This window comes from Lucilia cuprina, chromosome X (assembly GCF_022045245.1).
Source record: "Lucilia cuprina isolate Lc7/37 chromosome X, ASM2204524v1, whole genome shotgun sequence".
In the NCBI taxonomy this organism is placed as follows: Eukaryota; Metazoa; Arthropoda; class Insecta; order Diptera; family Calliphoridae; genus Lucilia; species Lucilia cuprina.
This window is the reverse complement of record NC_060949.1, coordinates 8,733,794-8,741,851: the sequence shown is the minus strand read 5'-3', so window position 1 is coordinate 8,741,851 and position 8,058 is coordinate 8,733,794.

Sequence of the window (8,058 nt, the reverse complement as noted above, 5' to 3'; positions counted from 1 at the left end):
ACTGTAATTTTTACCGCTCTCTTACTCTCTCGTTGCAAGTTTTCGAAAGTACGCGAACGGAATTGTTGCAAATTGTTACAAACTATCGAGTATGCGAACAGACCTAATATTTATTACGACATTCAGCTGTTCAAGTGTTGAGACATGATGATAGAAGAGGGAAATTATAAAATAGTTGTATAACAAATGTACAATCAGAGTTGGCTAACATGATTTGACAAAGATTACATAAAAACAAGTAAGAAAGTATAGTCGGGCGTGGTCGACCATATGATACCCTACACCAGTTATGAATATTAAATGTGATTTATTTTTCATAATAAAGCATTTATCTTCAATATTCCCTTGTTCCGATACATTTAAGCAATTTATGGATGAAAACATAATTTTCTAAAAGGGGCTTTATATGGGGGCTAGGGGCAAATGTGACCAAGCCCGATAAAATTTTCTGAATATATTTATGTTTGCATAATATTTTATTGTGCTGAATTTCATCGCGATATTTGTGTTTATAAGTTAATTTGGGACATTCAAGTAATTTTCTGAAGAGGACTTTGTATGGGAGTAGGGTCAAATGGGGCCCGATCATTATGAAATTTGGCAGGGTCATCAAGACTTCTATAAAACTTAGTTGTGCTGTATTTTATCGATATATCTTTTCGGGGGTTCTTTTAACCCCCGAAAAGGTTATTTGACACAAGGACGAAGCCATTTTCAATAGGCTTCTTCCTTGGGTCAAATAAAACGTGCGTGCCAAATTTCATCCAATTATCTTGAAAATTGCGACCTGTACTTTGCGCACAAGGTTTACATGGTCAGCCAGACGGACGGACGGACATAGCTTAATCGACTCAGAAAACAATTCTAAGCCGATTGGTATACTTTAAGGTGGGTCTAGGATGAATATTTTTGGTATGTTACAAACATCATCACAAATCCAATATCCCCTTCCCACTAAAGTGGTGTAGGGGTATAATTATTGCAGTGTACTAAAAATATTTTATTTAGCTGGACAAATTAAATTTTAGCTTGAAACTGGAAACTGTTAATTCAAAAAGGAAAACATGCGGGACCCCGAAAGTTATGAAGTATTTAAAAAATGAGTCTAGTAATGAGTCGGAAATCAGCAACTTATTCGCGGATTATTTTGCCACTACTTACTCTAAATTCCCAATACGATGATAGCACTATGCATCCATTTAATATTCAGTCAAATCAACAAATTTCATCATGTTTAATTGATACTACCCACATCGTTAAATGTTTAAAAAGTTTTAAATCATCATTCGCATATGCTCCGGATGGTATACCAAGCTGCATATTAATAAATTGCGCACATTCTCTGCCATTTCCTTTATCCATTTTGTTTAATAAATCGTTAAAATATGGTTATTTTCCTAGAATTTGGAAAAAATCTTTTATATCCCTTTATTTAAGTCTGGAAACAAATCAAATGTAATAAACTACAGAGGCATAGCTAAACTTAGCGCAATCCTAAAGCTGTTCGAAAAATATATAACCGATTCACTGGTTCACCAAGTTTCTCCCCTATTGACACCCCTTCAACGTGGTTTTCGCAAATATTCTCTGCTATGACAAATATTCTACAGCTAACAACTTTAGTTAATGAAGGAGTTGTGAATGGTCAACATACCGATGTTATTTACACCGATTTTAGCAAAGCTTTTGACAAAGTAAATCACCTACTGTTGCTAAAAAAATGGAGCTTTTAGGATTTAACGATAGTTATGTCGATAGTTTAAGCTGGTTTAAATCGTATCTATTATTTAGAAAACAATCCGTAAAATTTAAAACGTCAACCTCTAAAACTTTTTTGGTTACATCTGGTGTTCCACAAGGAAGTCATCTTGGCCCAATTTTATTCTTAATCTTTATCAACGACACACAGTGGTATAGGAAAAAAAAAAGAGGGAAATAATTCGGTAACTTCTAAACGGTTAATCCGATTTTAATGAAATTTGGTATGCACAAAAAGGAGGTGTTGTCGAGTTTAAATTTTGAATTTGGACCTTATAGGCCAACCAGGGGCCCGGCGGGGGGTCCTCAAATTAGGACACCTCGGCTATGTTAAATTTTTAAAACGATCTTATTTCTTCATTTGAGTTCCGATTTAAAAAAAAATTCGTATATAGAATCTTCTCATCGAGCACTATAAAAAATGTCGTCGTAGCAGTAAATTATCTCTTATAGTTTAGGAGATATTCGCATTTGAAAATTAAAATTTTAAAATTTTTACCGTCCTTACTTTAGTTTTTTGATAATAGCGGGTCCAAATATTCCCGATTTTCGCCATTTCTTTTTTTATTCGCTTAACAACAAGTCTATATATCAAGCAGTGAAAGAATTATGTAAAAATCATGACTGCGTCCAAAGTTATAGGCATTTTAATTTAAAAAAAGGCAATTTTTTGCCATTTTTTGGGGAAAAAAGTATCTTTTTCTTTTTAAGTTATCTAAAAAGTTTCTAAGAAGATGTATATAGAATTTATACTTTTTGAAAAGCTGACTTTACATAAAATATGATAAATGAAACAAAACCTAAAAATTTTTGATACCGAGGGGACCAGATCCATCCAAAAAAACCCTATTTTTTATATAAAATTCAATTTTGAGCAAAAATTCTCAAATCGCATAGTCGATATCAAATTATAGTGACCTGTTTTATATGACCCCCATATGTTCTTAATCATTTTTGTAACGGGTTTCGATAACCCCGCCCCTGGTATGGATATAATAGGCAAAAAACCAAAAAATCCCATTTTTGGGATTTTTTAAAACTTTTTTGGGAATTCCGGATTTCTAATCAGAAAATTCGAAATTTTTATTTAATTTTTGGATTTTGAGTAAAAAAATCTACCTAACTGTAAAATTTCATCAAAAAATATTCATAAATAAAATTTTTATTGCAATTTGAAAAATTTGTATCTTCGCAAAAACTGAATAAAAAACATTTTTTAATTTTTTTTAAAAAGTATTCCGCGAATTTTTTTATTTTTCAAAAATTATATACAGTTTTGAAAAATAGACAAAATTACCTTTCCATTGATATATAACATGCCTACCTAATGTTTTTTAAGTGACAAATTAATTAGGGAAAACTCAACATCTTTTAGAGAATTTACCTAGTACTATTATTTTCATCCATACATTTGTTAGGCATGTTTTACTACCTAAATTTTTATGAATTTTTACAGCCACTTTTTACGATTAATCTTTTATTCTTTATCCCTAAAAAAAATTAACAAGTATTTATTTTATATAAAAATAGTCTTTATTTATTTTTTTTATAAATTAATATAATTTTGTAAAATAATCGGTATCACAGTAGTCCATATCTAAAAGATAAAGTAAATCTTTAAATTCATGAATATTTTCAAATGCTAACGTTTTGTAGCAAATCCAACGTTTCCTTATAGTAGATAAAACAGGATCAGAAGATAGAATCAGATTATTAAAAATATCTTCATTTTGAGACTGCCTAGAACACTTCCTTGAGCTAAACTGATGAATATGCTTAAAGTCTCTATTCCTCGATTCTTGGGGTTCTTCTGTAAGCTCTCCTAAAGGCAGAATATTATGTTCTATGATGACCTTCCATGACATAATATCTTGTGAACTGTAGGTGTCATTTCTTTCCAGGGATATAATTCCAAAAGTAATTTAGAACTTTTGTAGAATACTCTCCAAATTTTGTTGCGTTCACTTTATGCTTGCTATTTATCGCCATTAGAATAATATTGACCTTTTGCAGTAAATCCATACTAATTCCGGTTATTTCGGAAGTAGTTTCAAAATGTTTAAAAAAACGTCTAGCGGTATTACCATCGTTTGTGCTTCCATATCCTGTGAGTGGTTTATCAATATTTAATCCCATCCGCTTTTTAAATTCCTCTTGAATTCTTCGTTTCTCACTGGCTCTCATTTCCATTAACTCCTTATTGTTATTTGCACTTTTGTTTGCATTTTCCGGTATGCTTCTGTACTTTAAATCATATGCTAAATGTAGAAAATGTTCCAGAAATCGTATGCGAGCATGTAGGGGGGATATTCCAAATTGTATGTTTCCTCATTTATTGATCTTTGCTTGGAAATATTCGAAAATTCTGATTTTTTATCACCACATATGTAGCAGTACCAAGTAGATGATGTTCCCGTAATGGCATTTCCAACTTTCCCATCAATCATTGTAAGTTTTAAATCATAGGACATGTTAAACGAATAATTTTCTATTTCGATTCGATTGTTATAGGTTCCAAGTTTTTAATTTCTGCTTCAATACGATTTATCAAATCTTGCGTTGTTGTTTTGGATTCCTTTATATACTCAAAGCTTATTGACCTACAAAAAGCGTTGGATCCTGGAGTCGAATTCTTCCAAATATCATCGAAACTGGTTGATGGAGAATCGCTGTCAGCATACTTTCGAATTCTTAATGGAACTAGCGATGCCATAAATACACTTTTATACTCGGAAGATGATTCACTTGTGTTGATTTGTTTATATTCCGAGAGTGCTGATAATCCATCACATCCCCACTTACAAATGAGTTGAAGATCACAAGAATTTTTTTTTTTAGTTGGTCTGAAGAAAAGTCAGAAGCAATCCTTAAAGCAGTATTTTCGAGTAGAGCGCCGAGTCCAATAACAGCCTTCCGATCAGTTATTTCAATAGGAGGTGGTATAATGCTTTTCTTCTTTTCATTTATTTTGTCATATGATGGTAAAACATCCACTCCTTTTTCAGATAGCGCCTTTCTTAACGTTATGTAGTTATCACGACTTAATCCCAGCTGCAACATAAGCGCAATAGCTTCTTCCTCAGTGAACGTTGTATCAGATGATGGTGTGGGTATACTCTTTACAATCTTTTCAGTCGTCTTGGTGATGCGGTTGGAAAATATTTGCAATTTTTATGGCATCCAAAGGCTGTTTTTCTTTTCTTAACATTGCTTTAAAAGTGTCCGAAACTTCTTCGTTAGATAAGGTTTCTAGTGAAGTTGATAACCTTTTCCTCTTAGATTTTGAGCTCAAATCCTCATACTGCTTACAGGAGCACCAACAGTTGATACGCAAATAGCAACTTCTACACATTCATCCAGCCAATCAGAAAATTTCGATCGAAATTTAGCAATGGAATACCGAACACTCTTCAGTTTTATATCAACTGATTTTATAAAATTTTCAATTTTACATATATCAGTTTTATCCACTTTATTTTTATGTGCAGTTTCAATATATTTCAATAAGAAGTTCACTTTATCTTGAAAAGGAGCTGAAGAGTGTTCAAATAAAATGAGCACAAATCATTTTTTTTAGTACGATCGCCATGGTTAGAAAATTACAAATAATTACAAACAGATATAAACCTGTCTTATATATTAATTACAGGTACTTAAATTAAATTATTTTTTAAAGGTTATGATATTCTACCTAATATTTCTAACGTATCCTTATGTAATGAATTTTTCCTCAATAGGTCACTTTAATAAGCTACATATTAAAGTGACCTATAGGGGTAAAAATCATTACAGTTTAAAAAATAATACCTGAAAATCGATTATCATTAATCAACCGATGGGAAAAAATTAAAGCTATTCATCACAAGCTGTCCCTACAATGGAAAGAAGAATATTTAAAATCCATGCATAAAAGATATAAATGGAAATTTTCTACTCCCAATTTAAAAATAGGTGACTTCGTGGTAGTAATGGATGATCTTTTGCCCCCTTGCGAGTGGCGGCTAGGTCGAATTGAAAAGGTTCATAGTGGTACTGATCATTACGTACGAGTAGTAGACGTTCGGAATCAAAACGGGACTATAACTCGTCCCATAACGAAATTATGCTACTTGCCCTATAATAATTCTTAAGCCAATAATGTCATTTCGTAATTATGTGGTTCGCGGCAAGTAGAAAGCAATTGTAAATTAATCTACATTAATAATTACATACAATCCTCCCAATCTCTATCCCATTTTGCAGATATTTCTCCATTGTAACTTTGCATAGTTCACTTAAATAATATTTGTTTCTACTTCCAGCATGCCGAATCAACGTCCACGTAACCCAGCCGTTCACCAGTGCCAACTGTGCTACCGCTACCACTCTCTCCGATTCTGTCTGAGTTTCCTGGCCATGGGGCCGACTCAGCGGAACCAGGTAGCGCGTAGCCTCCATTATTGCGTTAATTGTCTGGCAATGACACACGTCGTGGCTGAATGCAGCAGCAGTGACACCTGCCTATATTGTCAACAATTGCAACACACGCTGCTGCACCCCAACAGACGCAATCGCAACGTAAGACGTAGTGTGCACGAACGGCTGGGAGATCGACCAAGGACTACCGGCTCACCCGTCCGGAATGGGGTGTCTGCAGTGGCAGCCATCCGGTCCACCACTTCAGGCCACACCAGAAACGGCAACAACAGCAAAAAACGCCGCTCCACCAACTTGAGAAATGGCACCACTAGCAGAACGTTCTCCACCCGCATAAGGCACCACGCCATCCGCCGCCGCAATCGCACCAACACCCACCTCAACAATCGCACCAACAACCACACCAACAACCACACCAACAACCACACCAACAACCACACCAACAACAACCAAAACCAGCCACCGGCTCCCCATCAAAGGATTCTGTCCGAGGCGATCCGGTCCTTAGCCGTGGTACTATGCGCCTCCTCCGAACCATAATTTGCACAAGTGCAACGAGGGGCGCCATGTATAAATTAACATAACGTATTTTTTTTAGTATTAAAATGAATTATATGAAATGAATTATATAAATGAATTGTATTTAGTATTATAAGTAGTTATAAGTTTTCTTTCTTTTCTTTCGTTAAATGAAAATCGCGTATTTTTTAATGAATTGTAAACACTATTCTTAACTTTGTATAAAAAACTTATGTTAAACTTAACGAAAAGAATTAAACCGTTATAACGTTGTTTTAAAAAGCCTTCAAGTTGTTTACTTCTTTTCCCAAAGAAGACTTATATGATTCAGACTTTCTCAAATTTCACGACGCTAGTACAATGAAAGCTCTTGGCATTCGTTGGAACGCAGTAACTGATTCCTTCAGTTATTACTTTGAGCCTATCCCTCAGGCATCTCAAATAACAAAAAGAAAAATAGTATCGTCCGTTGCCAAGTTGTTTGACCCCGCCGGTTGGATATCTCCAGTAGTGGTCAAAGGAAAACTTCTAATTCAACAACTATGGCTAGAAAAAATTGATTGGGATGATATGGTAAGTCCAGATTCTCTCCGAATCTGGAATGAAATTATCACTGATTTACAAAAAATTCAAGAAATCCAAATTCCTCGTTGGATTCAGTTCACTCCCGTGGACAATATTCAAATACATGGGTTCTGTGACGAATCAAAATTAGCCTATTGTGCTGCCATTTATATACGCATAGAAACGTCTTCTTTAGTCGTCTTCTCCAATCTGTTGGTAGCCAAAACAAAAGTAGCCCCTTTATCAGCAATCACATTACCTCGACTTGAACTGTCTGGTAGCGCACAGTGGTATAGGAAAAAAAAAGAGGGAAATAATTCGGTAACTTCTAAACGGTTAATCCGATTTTAATGAAATTTGGTATGCACAAAAAGGAGGTGTTGTCGAGTTTAGGTTTTGAATTTGGACCTTATAGGCCAACCAGGGGCCCGGCGGGGGGTCCTCAAATTAGGACACCTGGGCTACGTTAAATTTTTAAAACGATCTTATTTCTTCATTTGAGTTTTGAGATAGCTCAGTTGGTAGAGCAGTGGACTGTAAATCCATAGGTCACTGGTTCAGATCCGGTTCGAAGGACCAAGTTCACAACGTTATTAGCACGAATTGAAGGAGTTCTAAATTCGCGGCCGATTTCTTCGTTATCCGAAGACCCTAGCGATCTAACTGCCTTGACCCCCGCACATTTCCTTCGAAGTGGTCCAATTATGTCTTTTCCTGAACAAACAACTGATAATTTATCATTAATCAACCGATGGGAAAAAATTAAAGCTATTCATCACAAGCTGTCCCTACAATGGAAAG